This window comes from Oncorhynchus kisutch, linkage group LG18, assembly GCF_002021735.2.
Source record: "Oncorhynchus kisutch isolate 150728-3 linkage group LG18, Okis_V2, whole genome shotgun sequence".
NCBI lineage: Eukaryota > Metazoa > Chordata > Actinopteri > Salmoniformes > Salmonidae > Oncorhynchus > Oncorhynchus kisutch.
The window spans coordinates 35,868,341-35,886,294 of record NC_034191.2 but is presented as its reverse complement, the minus strand read 5'-3'; the positions used below and the strand labels follow the sequence as shown (position 1 = coordinate 35,886,294).

General features: G+C 40.6%; 1 pseudogene; it reads left to right on the top strand.

Annotated features, from left to right (window-relative positions):
* Positions 1–976: 976 nt before the first annotated feature.
* The window catches only part of LOC109909711 (transmembrane protein 255B-like), a 29,775-nt pseudogene continuing 12,797 nt past the window's right edge, over positions 977–17,954 (top strand).

The following is a 17,954-nucleotide window of genomic DNA, read 5'->3' as shown; positions in this document are numbered from 1 at the left end:
TTCTTGTTACTTACAACCTCATGCTAGTTGCATTAGCCTACATTAGCTCAACATCCCGAGGGGGACCCACCAATCACGTGGCTGTTGTTGAATATTTTCCTCATTTGAATCCTCAACAATATTTGCTCATGCTCCAGATACTCAACTAGTCTAAAGAAGGCCAGTTTTATTTCTTCTTTAATCAGAACAACACTTTTCAGCTGTGCTAACATAATTGCAAAATGGTTTTCTAATGATCAATTAGCCTTTTAAAATGATAAACTTGGATTAGCTAACACAACGTGCCATTGGAACACAGGAGTGATGGTTGCTGATAATGGGCCTCTGTACACCTATATAGATATTCCAAAAACAATCTGATGTTTCCAGCTACAATAGTCATTTACAACATTAACAATGTCTTCACTGTATTTCTGATCAATTTTATGTTATTTTAATGGACAAAAAAGTTGCTTTTCTTTCAAAAACAAGGACATTTCTAAGTGGCCCCAAACTTTTGAATGGTAGTGTATATATGACAACTCTCACCTTTCCCATGTGCTAAATCTGTACACTATCATATCACCTCTAAACCAGTGATATTTTTTCAAGATTAATATCCAATAATGTAACACACGAGTACATATACATTATATACAATAATATTGATCTCTAGACTCTAAGCAGAACCACAGAGGAAAGTGGGAGAGGGAGTGGGTCACGTTCATAATTAAAATACAAAAAAAGATTACATCCATGATGAATAGATTCATGATGTTTAATCTAAAACACATGTAGGTTATTCTTAATTTTAGTTAAACATCTCAAGGTATAGTACTGTAGGATTGTAAAAGTAGCCTATACAATTTCTCATAAGATTAGCGTTTGTTTTTTAACCGGCCAACTGAATAAACAAGAAAAGCATTCACGGTAAGATTCAGTGACTTAAGAAGAAAACGCCTATTATTAGGCTAGTCCTTTTGTAATAAGGGAGCAGCGCATCCTCGCAGTTATAGGCTAGAAAAGGAATCTTAAGCGTGCTTCTTTGGGGAACACGTTTGCCAACCGTGCGCGCAGTGCTCTTATAAAACATTTGAAGAGCTCCATGCGCAACAGACCGTACGGAGGTGTTCTGAAATCAGCACAGCCCCTTGGCTCACTCAGGGATATTGTGGATATTATACTCCGTGGAGCATCCGTTTGGTAGCATGACAAACGGGTCCATTCGGGATGCAGACGATCGGGAGAAGCCCCCTCGCAGTCAAGCAGGTGGGCTATGGAGTTCAATCATTCAATGTGTGTTTATTCGGCTGTTTAGCCTATACTGTGAATTAGTGTAGGCTACTGTATTTGAATTAGGATACTGTTTGAATTAGGCCTACTATTTTACCATATTATGCTTTGTAAATTATGACAGCATCAATTAAATAGCTTAGTTGAAAGGATTTCGTTTTGGGAAAGTAAAATGCAAGTGTTTTTTGTCTGTATACATGAAGGCTATACAAGTTATATGCTTATTTAAAAACATTATTTGTACAGCTTTTTGACATAACCTATAATCTCCAAAGTAGTTTAGCCTAATCATTAATCAAATAAATAAATAAATAACATTTATTTGCAGGTTTAACAGAATTTTTTAAGATTTACTATGATTTTCTGCATTGGACCTTATTCTATTTTGAGACCTGCCAATTGAAAGAACGATGACTGACGTGTAACTCATGTACTGATCTCCATGGGAGATTTTTACATGATCGCAAATTAGAATTCGGCCCATTGTGTTTATTATACTATCTACTCTCTGTCTGAGGGGTTTTCATATGTATTCTCTATACTGTCCTTTCAGTATGTCAGTCCGCACAATAAATGAGCCCTTACAATACATCTTAAATGTAATTATTACCATCATATTAATAATCCTTATTATTTAGAAAATAATAAATCATGGACTGGAGCATATCTGCTCCCTCTGTGCCAGAGTTCTCAGTAAAAACATGTCACTTTTTTTATTTGTATTTTTTTATTTAAAAAAGGCCTCCTGGGTGGCGCAGTGGTCTAGGGCACTGCATCGCAGTGCTAGCTGTGCCAACAGAGACTTTGGGTTCGCGCCCAGGCTCTTGCGCAGCCGGCCGCGACCGGGAGGTCCGTGGGGCGACAAACAATTGGCCTAGCGTCGTCCGGGTTAGGGAGGGTTTGGCCGGTAGGGATAACCTTGTCTCATTCGCGCAATAGTGACTCCTGTGGCGGGCCGGGTGCAGTGCACGCTAGCCAGGTCGCCAGGTGCACGGTGTTTCCTCCGACACATTGGTGCGACTGGCTTCCGGGTTGGATGCGTTAGGAGGCAGTGTGGCTTGGTAGGGTTGTGTTTCGGAGGACGCATGGCTTTCGACCTTCGCCTCTCCCGAGCCCGTACGGGAGTTGTAACGATGAGACAAGATAGTAACTACTAACAATTGGATACCACAAAAAGGGGGTAAAATAAAAAATAAAAAAACATTACTTTTTTAAATATATTTTTTTATCATAAATGGTCCCAGCCAACATTTCCATGTGGGGCCCATATGGGTTAATGAAGGGCTGTTCCACAGGCCCCATGAGGGAAACCCAACAGGGAGTCAGGGAACCACAACATTTTGTCCTCAGTATCCACTTTGGCCCCACATGTGGTTATGAAGCCCTACATAAAGCCCGACATGGCAATCGCATGTGGGGCCAACATGGATTCTGAGGACAAAACTTTGAGGGGCCCCAAGTGTTGGTCCAGGTGGATTAAAGAAGGGTTAAGTATACATTGTACAGGGAAATAGTATTGTGACTGAATATGCATCTGTGGGTTCAGAGCTGATGAAGAGGAGGAACAGGATGGCGATATGGCTGGTACTGGGCATGTTCTGTCTGTCCCTGGTCCTGGTCATTCTGGGGATCTACACCACCACTCGCACAGGGAGCCTCAGCATCACTGGATATGCCTCTGGAGTCATTGTTAGTACATCTTCATCATTATCATCATCCTCATTATTATTAAAACCATCATCATAATCATCATTATGTTAATCTGCCATTTTAGTGAAAATTACTCACTTGACATATAAATGAACTATTAACAATAACCACATTTTCTCCAATGTTTTCTCTTTATGTCATAAAAAACTACACATACCTTAAGAATAAAGAAGTTGCAATGCCAAGAAGGCAGGTCTGTTATTGATGGATAGGGAAACTATGGTTTGTGAGTTGTTGTCCACAAAACAAGATGTCTTCCAAATCATGACAATTAAAATCTCATAAATGTTGTGAGAGCTGTCATCATTCATCTTATTATAGCACATGACAGACAAACAACATATATTTCAGCTGTTATTCACACCACAGTCAGTAAATCTTTCTAGTAGATTTTATACACATTTGAAGACCGATCATTTCTAAGTGTATAATCTCGGTTAACCCAGAACTAAAATCTTGTGTAATTGGTCAGCTGATCGATAAATTATGGGCCCATACGTATTAACAAATTGGATCAAGAGATGGTAGAACGAGGTGCTCCACCTTCTCTCTTTGCAAGTTACGGTCCGAATGTCCCCTTCCCTTTGGAAATTCAAAATATGCTAACAACTGCGAAATTGTCATTTGTCCAAATAACCAGTGACGAAAAATCCAAACACTGGAACTACTGCGGCTCGTTGTCCCACACATCCCATTCCTTTGCGTACCAGTTATTTTTTACGTAGAACTGTCCACAAGCGATTACTAAATTTAAGATAGAGAATATTGAATTAAAGTTAGATTCTGTTTTGTAGTGGCATCATAGGGTTCGGAAAGAGAGTCCACAATTCTGTGACATCATAGTAAGCGCTATTGGTTCTTATCTGTTTTTAAAGTAGTCAATTTCTTTTTCTCAACCAAAAGGAAGTCCCACCCAATTGACTTTTCGAAAATTGTGAACATCTCAAATGGCGCTGCCCATGCTAAAACAGGCTTTGTGGCAAGTGTGCCCTCTATCCACCTCTATAAATTGTACTATTAAATTGACATGGATAAGACACAGCCATGTTGTTAACAGGTACATTTTCTATTATGTCCATGTTTTAAACCTTAGCATTTCTTCTGCTGGATCACCGCAACTCTATTCTGATTTGGGGGTAACATTAGTGGAGTGATTCAACTGCACAGCTCATTGGTGCTCCCAATCCTGTAGTAGTAGTAGTCCACCAGGGAATAATCTTTCCATAAAAATAACATCCGTTATATGACTTTTAATAGTGCATAAAGTTCTCTACAGTAAGAGCCAACCTCTGGCATCTCTCTAACAGTGGCTGTTCTATTTGATCTCTGCAGTTGGCGTTTGGATCATTCCTGGGTTTTCTTGGACTCTGCCTGGAGGAAAACCGAAAACAGCTGGTACATAATACTACTTCTCACTCATTTGTCACATTTGTACTGTCCTTCCTCCTGAATGGTCTCTCTCTATTCCCCTGCTTATCTCATCATGTTCTTGCCTGATCCATCTCTCTCTCTCTTGTCCTCTTGGTTATAGTTGCAGCCATGCACAGCAGAGATGGATTTGGGTAACTCCAGGCTGTGTGCAGGCTTCCCCCCTCCCAGCCCAACACTTTAACAACTGATTTAGCTGATAGTGGACCATTTGTTAAAAAAGAATGCACACCCCATGGCTGTTGCTCGCCCCTGATGCACAGTATTCTGTGCATCAGCTGCGGTGCATTCTGTGCACCGCAGCGTAGCCTAGTGGTTAGAGCGTTGGACTAGTAACCGGAAGGTTGCAAGTTCAAACCCCCGAGCTGACAAGGTACAAATCTGTCGTTCTGCCCCTGAACAGGCAGTTAACCCACTGTTCCTAGACTGTCATTGAAAATAAGAATTTGTTCTTAACTGACTTGCCTAGTAAAATAAAGGTAAAACAAATAAAAAAATAAAAAAAAATATTCACAGGGCTAATGACCAAAGGAGTAGTTTCAAAAGAGGTTACTTGGGGTTGAGTTTTGGTTTCAGTGTGTTTCCATACTGCATCTTTCAGTTAATTGTCTTTTTTATCTGTCAAAGAGAGTGGGAGTGATTAAGAATAGAGAGTGGTGTGGTATCCAAGTCACAGCCACAGCCTCAGTTTGGTGTAAAAGACAGAAATATGGTCTGGCCTGTAAAACATTGAAGGAAACCCCTAAAACTAATTGGATAATAGTATTGGTCAAATCACATTTTATTTGACACATACACATGTTTAGCATGTGGTATTGAAGGTGTAGTGAAATGCTTGTGTTTCTAGCTCCAACAGTGTAGTAATATCTAACAATTCACAACAATTCACACAATACTCACAACCTAAACATAAAATAATGGAATGGAGGAATATATAAATATATGAGCAATGTCGGAGTGGCATGGACTAAATACAGTAGAATAGAATACATTATATACATATGAGATGAGTAAAGCAAAAATATGTAAATATTATTAAAGTGATTAGTGTTCCATTATTAAAGTGGCCAGTGATTTCAAGTCTAAATATATGGGGCAGCAGCCTCTAAGGTGCAGGGTTACATAACCGGGTGGAAGCCGCCTTATGATGGCTATTTAACAGTCTGATGGCCTTGAGATAGAAGCTGTTTTTCAGTCTCTCGGTCCCAGCTTTGAGCGACATGTACTGACCTCGCCTTCTGGATGACAGTGGGGTAAACAGGCAGTGGCTCGGGCGGTTGTTGTCCTTGTTGATCTTTTTGGCCTTCCTGTGACATCGGGTGCTGCAGGTGTCCTGGAGGTAGAAGGAGGCAGATACTGAGTGTATAAACAGAAAGCAACTCGTTAGGTCGATGAAAGATGGGGAGATGGAGAGAGTGAGGGGACCTCAGCACAGATGAGAAAATGTGCCTGGCTTGGAAAGTATCTCAATGCCTGCAGTGTAGACACGCACACACACACACACAAGCTGTTCTTCTGTTATCAATACATTTTACCACAGATTTCTTGGAATTTGGAAAAATTGTAAACATTTGTGAGTTTGTAATATGAAGTAAAGGAGTCTGCAGCTAATTATTCTCACCTGCTAATTTCTGTCTCTTGTTATGGTTCTTGTAATTGTATAAGAAAACAAGAGTATTTCCAATTAAAATCACAATAAATGTTAAAGAAGGGAGGGGGGGAGCATTCCAGGTGATTACCTCATGAAGCTGGTAGAGAGAATGCCAAGAGTTTGCAAAGCTGTCATCAAGGCAAAGGGTGGCTACTTTGAAGAATCTCAAATACAAAATATATTTTGATATGTTTAACACTTCTTTGGTTACTACATGATTCCATGTGTTGATGTCTTCACTATTACTCTACAATGTAGAAATCAGTAAAAATAAAGTAAAACCCTTGAATGAGTAGGTGTTCTAAAACTTTTGACCGGTAGTGTACTACAATGCATTCAGAATGTATTTACACCCCTTGACTTTTCCCACATTTTGTTGTGTTACAGCCTTAATTTAAAATAGATTAGCCAACACACATACCTCATAATGTCAAAGTGGAATTATGTTTTTCAAAATTGTTACAAGTGAATGAAAAATAAAAATCTGAAATGTCTTGGGTCAGTAAGTAATCAACCCCTTTGTTATGGCAAGAATAAATAAGTTCAGGAGTAACAATTTCCTTAACAATTCACATAATAAGTTCCATGGATTCACTCTGTGTGCAATAATATTGTTTAACATAATTTTTGATTTACTACCTCATCTCTGTACCCCACACATACAATTATCTGTAAGGTCCCTTAGTCGAGCAGTGAATATCAAACACAGATTCAACCACAAAGACCAGGAAGTATTTCCAATGCCTCGCAAAGAAGGGCACCCATTGGTAGATTTGACAAAAAAACATGCAAGTAGTCCGGGTAGCCATTTGATTACCTGTTCAGGAGTCTTATGGCTTCTGGGTAAAAAAATTAGCAGCCTTTGAGAAGCCTTTTTGTCCTAGACTCTGCACTCAGGTACCGCTTGCCATGCAGTAGTAGAGAGAGCAGTCTATTCCTGCGGTGACTGGGGTTTTTGACAGTTTTTAGGGCCTTCCTGACACCTCCTGGTGTAGAGGTCCTGGATGGCAGTAATGTACTGGGCCATACGCTCTACCCTCTGTAGTGCCTTGCGGTCAGAGGCCGAGCAATTGCCGTACCATGCAATGATGCAACCAGTCAGGATGCTCTCGATGTTGCAGCTGTAGAACCTTTTGAGGATCTCAGGACCCATGCCAACTCTTTTTCGTTTCCTGAGGGGAACAGGCTTTGTCATGCCCTCTTCACGACTGTCTTGGTGTGTTTGAACCATTCTAGTTTGTTGTTGATGTGGACACCGAGGAACTTGAAGCTCTCAACCTGCTCCACTACAGCCCCGTCGATGAGAATGGGGGCGTGCTTGGGCCTCCTTTTCCTGTAGTCCACAATCATCTCCTTAGTCTTGGTTATGTTGAGGGATAGGTTGTTATTCTGGCACCACACGGCCAGGTCTCTGACCTCCTCCCTATAGGCTGTCTCGTCGTTGTCTGTGATCAGGCCTACCACTGTTGTGTTGTCTGCAAACTTAATGATGGTGTTGGAGTCGTGCCTGGCCATGCAGTCGTGGGTGAACAAGGAGTACAGGAGGGGACTGAGCACGCACCCCTGTGGAGCTCCAGTGTTGAGGATTGGCGTGGCAGATGTGTTGCTACCTACCCTCACCACCTCATGGCGGCCCGTCAGGAAGTCCAGGATCCAGCTGCAGAGGGAGGTGTTTAGTCCCAGGATTCGTAGCTTAGTGATGAGCTTTGAGGGTGCTATGGTGTTGAACTTTGAGCTGTAGTCAATGAATAGCATTCTCACATATTGGTTCCTTTTGTCCAGGTGGGAAAGGGCAGTGTGGAGTGCAATAGAGATTGCATCTTCCGTGGATCTGTTTGGGCAGTATGCAAATTGGAGTGGGTCTAGGGTTTCTGGGATAATAGTGTTGATGTGAGCCATGACCAACCTTTCAAAGCACTTCATGGCTACGGACATGAGTGCTACGGGTCTATAGTCATTTAGGCAGGTTGCCTTTGTGATCTTGGGCACAGGGACTATGGTGGGCTGCTTGAAACCTGTTGGTATTACAGACTCAGTCAGGGACATGTTGAAAATGTCAGTGAACACACCTGCCAGGGTTCTACTCAGACCCATACTCTACACAGACTGGTGCGCCATAACCAATCACAGCTGCAGTATCCCTATATACAAATAGACCATTGTCATATATGGATCTATGCCTTTCACTTTGAACTGGACTGTGTTAACAGCATGAGTGGGGCAAAGTAGATGTGCTTGTTTTCAGATCAAAGCAAGAGCTGCATGTAGCCAGGTGTGTACATTTGTGAATATTATTAGCTAGTAAGTGAGTTATTAGCCCAGTTATAGCCAATTTCTAGTCAGCAATGGGGGAGTGGTTGCTTCCTACAAGAACACAAAACATGTACATTTCTAGCCATCTTTGAAAAGCAAGACAGGTAAATAGCTTTTTTCTGGATTAAAAGGGGCATTGTTGTATTTTGAGACAGCCTTGAATAAGCTAGGTAGCCAATAGACAGAGGGTATCATAGTTGATCTAATTCTTTGTAATATTGGTATGGGAATAATAATAATTAATTACATTTTGTAAAGTGGTTTCTTGCATCAAACAACACAACATTTTCAGTCACCTCCTTGTCTGAAGGACAAGTGGATAAACAAAGTGTCATGAATGTAGGCCTACATGAACACCACACATTGTCTGCTACTGTAGGCTGAATGATAGAACAGCTATTTCCATGTGAAAATGTTATGGGATGCATTTTCTCCATCGTTTTTTTTATGGTAGGCCACTCTGATAGGCCTACATTATGATCAAATAGCCACTGTTATAACTATAACTTAAAACAGGTACAGCCTCAGTGTTCACAGTAAACGCATGCCAGAAGTTGCATTGAATTTTCAAAACTTTTAAGTTTGAGCTCAGCAGACCTGAAATTCTCAGTGCCGAAACATTGATTATGGTTATGCTTGTAATCGTTAAGGACTGGGGAGTTTTTCAGGTTAAAAAATAAACGCAGACAAAATCCTACAGGAAAACCTGCTTCAATCTGCTTTCCACCAGACACTGGGAGATGAATTCACCTTTCAGCAGGACAATAACCTAAAACACAATGCCAGATCTACACTGGAGTTGCTTACCAAGAAGACAGTGAATGTTCCTGAGCGGTTATAGTTTTTACTTAAATTTACTTCAAAATATATGACAAGATCTGACAATGGTTGACTAGCAATGATCAAAAACCATTTTGACAGAGCTTGAAGAATAATGGGCAAATATTGCACAATCCAGGTGTGGAATGCTCTTATAGACTTACCCAGAAAGACTCACAGCTGTAATTGCTGCCAGAGGTGCTTCTACAAAGTATTGACCCAGGGATGTGAATACGTATGTAAATTTGATATTTAATTTTCAATAAATTTGCAAACATTTCTAAAAACATCTTTTCACTTTGTGATGATGTGGTATTATGTGTAGATGGGTAAAAATATATAAATTTAATTTGAATTCAGGCTATAACACAACACAATACAGATTACCTCAAGTGGTGTGAACCCTTTCTGAAGCCACTGTGTACAGTATATATTGAGATCTGGACGCGTACCCATCCAGTACCTCCGCGGACAAGAACCCCTGTATTAGGGCATGTAATGGAAAACTTAAAACAATGTTTTGCAACTGTGGAAAAATTTATTTCTTATTAGGAAGTCAATGTACTGTTGTCCCTTCCTGTTTCTGGCAGTTTTCTTCAGTTTGGTCCCTACCCACTGGGCACCATGTCATTGGATTTAAGTTATGAGTTAGGGTAAAATAATATGAAATTCCCTTACGTTGATTACTTTTTGCAAATCCAATCAGTTTTCCACGTTGATCCAACGTCATCAGATTGAATTCTTTGTTGAAATTAAGTGGAAACAACGTTGATGCAACCAATTGTTTCCCAGTGGGTAATGAACACATCCCAAAGCATGCTTCCCTCAGGTCCACAAACTCCCTCCCACCCCTTCCCGCATCTGTTTCTCTTTGTCTGCTGGCGGCCAAAGCTCCTTCATACTCTCTCTCTCTCTCTCTCTCTCTCTCTCTCTCTCTCTCCGAGTGTGGATATTGTGTTAACACTGGGTGACATTGAGTTGAATCTGCTCAGCTATTTTGTCTGACATAATGTCTTAAATCCATATATGCGCCCAACTGTGTTTATTGTAATAATCATTTGGTTTTCTGTCTTCATCAGATGAAATTGAAAGCTTTAAACATCTCACTGGGCACACACTGGTTGAATCAAAGTTGTTTCCATGTCATTTCAATGAAATTACCTTGAACCAACGTGGAATAGGCGTTGAATTGACGTCTGTGCAAGTGGGATTGCTACAAACCACTTGGAAGGATATGCGCAGTGTACTGCCTTCCTAGTTTTGTTGTTGAACATTAGTCCTACTAGCATGTGCTCAGTCGTGTGTATGTAACTATCTTTTTGAATAATGTATTTTTCCCTTTCTCTCCAGCTTGTGGCGGCCATTGTTTTCCTCAGCTTCGGAATTATTGCCTCCTTCCTGTGTCTGGTGGTGGATGGTGTCTTCATCGTTTTCAACATGGTGAGTCACGTTGCTGCTCCATGTGTGTCTTTCAGCAATATTAGGAGGAAAACATCTCATTTGTTTCTCATTTATTCTGTCGGCAGTAGGCTTGATCTCAGTTTCTCTTCCCCCAGTCTCTGATCTTGATGTCATGTATGAGAGTGTTTGTAAGAATAGCTATGATATTAGTGTTCTTGCATGAGTGTTTCAATGTGTGTGGATGGACATTGACCCACCCTGTCTGTAATGTTGACGGCAGATTGATGGAGCCTCACTCCCTGTGGATGAGTGTGATCATGAGAAACCTTTGGGTGAGAGAGCTTCCTCTCCCCCCATTTCAATGTGTTAACCCAACCGAACATTTCACACAAGATCAAATGTTCCATTTGCCATGCCAAATGGCACAATATGCCGAAACGTTAATACTTGCAATAAACTTTAAAACACATTTAAATCTCAAAGTGGAACAATGCATACCTACACAATGACAATGCAAAATAATATTAATGTGTACATTTCTAGGAAAATGGCAAGATGCAAAGGACCCATGGTCCAGAATTGTGCCTACACAGTATATCTGCCTGCCTGTCTGTCTGTCTGCATGCCTGTCTGATTGTGCAGGGCATCTTTGTCCGTGTTAGTATGTAGTGGGAGCAAGGCTGGGGAACCCAGCAGGCAAGTTATTTTATTAGACCAGTGATCCCAAAGCTTCAGCTTGGAATGTTTGCCTATATCAAAGCCCTATTAAAAAAATCTAATGAAACCAAAAGTGAATTGTAAAATACAAAGCATCAATAATACCCCCTAATGAACAAGGTAGACAATATGCCATGTATTATGTATCTAAGTGAGTGTTTTCTTATGCTTTTTTCTATGCAATGATTCATTATGTAAATTACGCAATTCTTCTGTTTTTCTCTAAACTGTGAGCAAGAAAGTAAAAGCAGACAGAAATAAGTCTTTGGGTATAGCAGACTGGTCTCATAGACTAGGCGTAACATAGTAAATGTAAGACCTTGACACCCAAATTAGTATGATATGTTAGGTTTGGTATGGTTACAGAAAGGTTACTTAAAGCAAAAATTAAAGAAGGATGGTTGGTCGGGGTGAATGTGTGGGCGTATAACATGACTATTTAGCAACCCAAAGGTTGCGTGTTCAAATTTAATAACGGACAACTTTTGCATTTTAGCTAATTAGCAACTACTTACTCCTTTATAGCTACTTAGCATATTAGCTAACCCTTCCCCTAACCCTAACCATATCCCTTTTAGCTAACCCTTCCCCTAACCCTAACCATATCCCTTTTAGCTAACCCTTCTCTTAACCCTAACCATATCCCTTTTAGCTAACCCTTCCACTAACCCTAACCATATCCCTTTTAGCTAACCCTTCCCCTAAACCCTATCCCTTTTAGCTAAACCTTCCACTAACCCTTAACCCTAATCTTAACCCTTCAATGTAACTCCTAACCTTAACCCTAACACCTAACCCCTAGAGCTAGCTAACGTTAGCGTTAGCCACCTAGCTAACGTTAGCCACAACAAATTGGAATTCGTAACATATATTCGTAACATCTTGTATGTTTTGCAATTCGTAACATATCATAAGAATTGTAATTCGTAACATATCATATGAAATGGATGATGGACATCCACAAATTAATATACAGTCAATTCAGAAAGTATTCAGACCCCTTGACTTTTTCCACATTTTGTTACATTACAGCATTATTCTAAAATGAATTTAAAAAGAAAATCCTCATCAATCTACACATGATACCCGATAATGACATAGCAAAAACAATTGTATTTTAAATTTAGCAAATGTATTAAAAATAAATAACATTAATACCTTCTTTACATAAGTATTCAGACCCTTTGCTATGAGACTCGAGATTGATCTCAGGTGCATACTTTTTCCATTGATCATCCTTGAGATGTTTCTACAACTTGATTGGAGTCCACTTGTGGTAAATTCAATTGGTTGGACATGATTTGGAAAGGCACACAGCTGTCTATATATGGTCCCAGTTGACAGTGCATGTCAGAGCAAAAAACAAATCATTAGGTTGAAGGAATTGTCCGTAGAGCTCCGAGACAGGATTGTGTCAAGGCACAGATCTGGGGAAGGGTACCAAAACAATTCTCCAGCATTGAAGGTCCGAAGGAATAGAGTAGCCTCCATCATTCTTAAATGGAAGAAGATTGGAATCACCAAGAGTCTTCCTAGAGCTGGCCGCCCGGCCAAACTGAGTAATCAGGGGAGAAGGGCCTTGGTGAGGGAGGTGACCAAGAACCCGATGCTCCAGAGATCCTCTGTGGAGATGGGAGAACCTTCCAGAAGGTCAACCATCACTGCAGCACTCCACCAATCAGGCCTGAATGGTAGAGTGGCCAGACGGAAACCACACCTCTGTATAAGGCACATGACAGCCCGCTTACAGTTTTCCAAAAGGCACCTAAAGACTCTCAGATCATGAGAAACAAGGTCTGATGAAACCAAGATTGAACTCTTTGGCCTGAATGCCAAGTGCCTCGTCTGGAGGAAACCTGGCACCATCCCTACAGTGAAGCATGGTGGTGGCAGCATCGTGCTGTGGGGATGTTTTTCAGCAGTAGGGACTGGGAAGCTAGTGTTAAGATGGCGCTGGAGAAGAAGGCATGTGTTACGTGTTCCTATCCAATTGTGTTTTTTGTTTGTTTCTTCACGTTGTAACTTATTTTGTACATAATATTGCTGCTGCCATCACTTATGATCGAAAATAACTTCTGGACATCAGAACTGCGATTACTCACCACGAACTGGCAGAATCTTATTTTCCTTTAACGAGTCCGACGAGCCTGACATGAATGATATACCTCTTTCAAAGGAGACAGGCCCAGAAGAAGAGAAGAAAAATGGGCCAGAGGGTGGGCTGCCTTCTGAGAATTCGTAGGCGATCTAATAAACCCCCACTACCTTCCATTTTACTAGCAAACGTGCAATCTTTGGAAAACAAAATAGATGACCTATGTGGAAGATCAAATTACCATGGACATTCAAAACTGTAATATCTTATTCTTCACGAAGTCATGGCTGAACGACGACATTATCAACATACAGCTGGCTGGTTATACGCTGTATCGGCAGGAAAGAACAGCGGCGTCTGGTAAGACAAGGGGCGGCGGACTATGTATTTTTGTAAATAAAAACTGTAATATCTTATTCTTCACGAAGTCATGGCTGAACGACGACATTATCAACATACAGCTGGCTGGTTATACGCTGTATCGGCAGGAAAGAACAGCGGCGTCTGGTAAGACAAGGGGCGGCGGACTATGTATTTTTGTAAATAAAAGCTGGTGCACGATATCTAAGGAAGTCTCAAGGTTTTGCTCGCCTGAGGTAGAGTATCTCATGATAAGCTGTAGACCACACTATCTACCTGGAGAGTTTTCATCTGTATTTTTCGTAGCTGTCTACATACCATCACAGACTGAGGCTGGCACTAAGACCGCACTCAATTAGCTGTATTCCGCCATAAGCAAACAGGAAAACGCTCACCCAGAGTCGGTGCTCCTAGTGGCCTGGGACTTTAATGCAGGCAAACTTAAATCAATTTTTCCAAATTTCTATCAGCATGTTAAATGTGCAACCAGAGGGAAAAAACTCTGGACCACCTTTACTCCACACACAGATATGCATAAAAAGCTCTCCCACGCCCTCCATTTGGCAAATCTGACCATAATTACCTACTGATTCCTGCTTACAAGCAAAAATTAAAGCAGGAAGCACCAGTGACTCGATCAATAAAAAAGTGGTCAGATGAAGCAGATGCTAAGCTACAGGACTGAGCATGCACGGATAACCTGGCAAGTGTTTTCACTGAGATTTTCAACCTCTCCCTGTCCGAGTCTGTAATACCAACATGTTTCAAGCAGACCACCATAGTCTCTGTGCCCAAGAACACTAAGGTAACCTGTCTAAATGACTACCAACCCATAGCACTCACATCTGTAGCCATGAAGTGCTTTGAAAGGCTGGTCATGGCTCACATCAACACCATTATCTAGAAACCCTAGACCCATTCCAATTTGCATACCGCCCCAACAGATCCACGGATGATGCAATCTCTATTGCACTCCACACTGCCCTTTCCCACCTGGACAAAAGGAACACCTAAGTGAGAATGCTATTCATTGAATAAAGCTCAGCGTTCAACACCATAGTGCCCTCAAAGCTCATCAATAAGCTAAGGACCCTGGGATTAAACACCTCCCCCTTCATGGCTACCTAGACTATTTGGGGCGGCAGCGTAGCCTAGTGGTTAGAGCGTTGGACTAGTAACCGAAAGGTTGCAAGTTGAAATCCCCAAGCTGACAAGAAACAAATCTGTTGTTCTGCCCCTGAACAAGGCAGTTAACCCACTGTTCCTAGGCCGTCATTGAAAATAAGAATTTGTTCTTAATTAACTGACTTGCCTAGTTAAATAAAGGTAAAATAAAAAAATACAAATTTGCATTGTTGTTATCATCTATGCATAGTCACTTTAATAACTGTACCTACATGTACATATAACCTCAATTACCTCAACTAACCGGTGTCCCCCTGTATTTAGTCTCGCTATTGTTATTTTAATGCTGCTAATTACTTGTTACTTTTATTTCTTATTCTTATTTGTATTTTTTTTAAACTGCATTGTTGGTTAGGGGCTTGTAAGTAAGCATTTCAAGGTCTACACCAGTTGTATTTGGCGCATGTGACTAATACAATTTAATTTGATTTAATAAAGCCAGTAAAAATAGGGCATTTACCTGTTGGCAGCACACATTTCATCTAGCATATGCAATACTTTGGTAGACATATTTAAAGGCAATGGGGCTGATGGCAAGAAAATAAGGTTTATTCGAGCATTCCGTAAAAATGTGTATCATTAGTCCAGGTTTGAGGGAAAGATGAACAGAGCAAAGTATAGAGAGATCCTTGATGAAAACCTGCTCCAGAGTGCTCAGGACCTCAGACTGGGGTGAAGGTTTACCTTCCAATAAGACAATGACCCAAAGCACATAGTCAAGACAATGCAGGAGTGGCTTCGGGACAAGTAACTGAATGTCTTTGAGTGGCCCAGCCAGAGCCTGGACTTGAACCCGATTGAACATCTCTGGAGAGATCTTAAAATAGCTGTGCAGCAACACTCCCCATCCAACCTGACAGAGCTTGAGAGGATCTGCAGAGAAAAATGTGAGAAACTCCCCAAATACAGATGTGCCATGCCTGTAGCATAATACACAAGAAGACTCGAGGCTGTAATCGCTGCCAAAAGTGCTTCAACAAAGTAAAGAGTCTGAATACTTATGTAAATGTGATGTTTTTTTTATTTGTAATACATTTGCAAAACATTTCTAAAAACCTGTTTTTCCTTGTCAGTATGGGGTATTGTCTGTAGATTGATGAGAGAACAAAATGATTGAATTCATTTTAGAATAAGGCTGTAATGTAAAACAAAATGTCGAAAAAGTGAAGTGGTCTGAATACTTTCCGAATACACTGTATACCATACGAAACGTAACACATCATACTAAAAGCAGAGTCTTGGATTTACGTACAGAATAATATGAAATGCTATGAGACCACTTTGGGAATAGGGGCACTAGACTCCACTGGTTGTCTGTTTCCCAGTAAGTCTTGATCCCACACCACTCGTTTGACATTTATTTGTATTTTTGATTCCAAGTAGGATTTGAACACTGGAAGGGATTAGTATTAAAGTGAAAAAGAAGGATTGATTTTTCCCATAATTTTTATAGATTTTCATTTGTATCCCTTTATAAGGAGAAGTGTAGCAATTTGACATTTGAATGTTTAGCCTTTCCTCATACTGTCAATATTACTAGGCCATAGTTCTGTTCACAATTATCAACTGGCCAAATCAAGTCCATACAGTCATCTGGCTTACAGATTTTGTCACAGAAACATTCCAATGCACTGTACAGATGTAGGATCTTAAATTTGAGCAAGTTTGCTAAAGCAGGAAGATAATCCTGCAGCAACAGGAAATGTCAATTATTTTGTAGATTATAATTAATCAACATTTTTGTAGGGGTTGATAAATGTAAAATAAGTGAAAATCAAGTCACAAATTTCAAAGTGGAAATTACAAACCTCAGAAGCCTTTTTAAAACCTCAAATACACTACAAGTTTTACATTTCTTGCATTGCAGGAAAGTTCTTCTACAACAGGGTGATCAAATTAAGATCCTACAAGGTTTGTCTTTATTTTTTACTATTTTCTACATTGTAGAATAATAGTGAAGACATCAGAACTATGAAATAGCGCATATTGAATCATGTAGTAACCAAAAAAGTGATAAACACAGCTTTGCACACTCTTGGCATTCTCTCAACCAGCTTCATGAGGAATGTTTTTCCAACAGTCTTGAAGGTGTTCCCACATATGCTGAGCGCTTGTTGGCTGCTTTTCCTTCCCTCTAAGGTCCAACTCATCCCAAACCATCTCAATTGGGTTGAGGTCGGGTGATTGTGGAGCCAGGTCATCTGATGCAGCATGGACTCTACAAGATGCCGAAAGCGTTCCACAGGGATGCTGGCCCATGTTGACTCCAAAGCTTCCCACAGTTGTATCAAGTTGGCTGGACGTTCTTTGGGTGGTGGATCATTCTTGATACACACTGGAAACTGTTGAGTGTGGAAAAACCCAACAGCGTTGCAGTTCTTGACACACCGGTGCGCCTGGAACCTGCCACCATACAGCTTTCAAAGGCACTTAAATCTTTAGTCTTGCCCATTCACCCTCTGAATGGCACACAGCCCATGTCTCAATTGTCTCAAGGCTTAAAAATACTTATTTAACCTGTGTCCTCCCCTTCATCTACCCTGATTGAAGTGAAATTAACAGGTGGCATCAATAAGAGGCCATAGCTTTTTCCTGGATTCACATGGTCAGCCTATGTCATGGAAAGAGCAGGTGTTCATAAAGTTTTATACACTCACTGTATATATATTTTATATCTGTCTTCTGTTTTATTGGAGAACTTTACAATGCCAGAACGATATGGAGTGTAATTGGTAATGCTATTCAAAAGGTGTGTGCTGGAAATGAATGGAGTCATTGCAGCTGTCTTTAAACTATATAACTGCAGTCTACTCAATTCTCTCATGCATTAAGATATCATGTCTCGCTGTCTCTCTCTCCCCACACCAGGATGTCCGTCCTCTGAAAGCAGGAAGATGCCAGTTTTACACGAGTGGAAACAGCTACATCTATGAGAATTACTATGCCTCTGTAAGTACAACTGCACTCATAGCAATATGACTTACTGTGTCAGCTATACTGTCC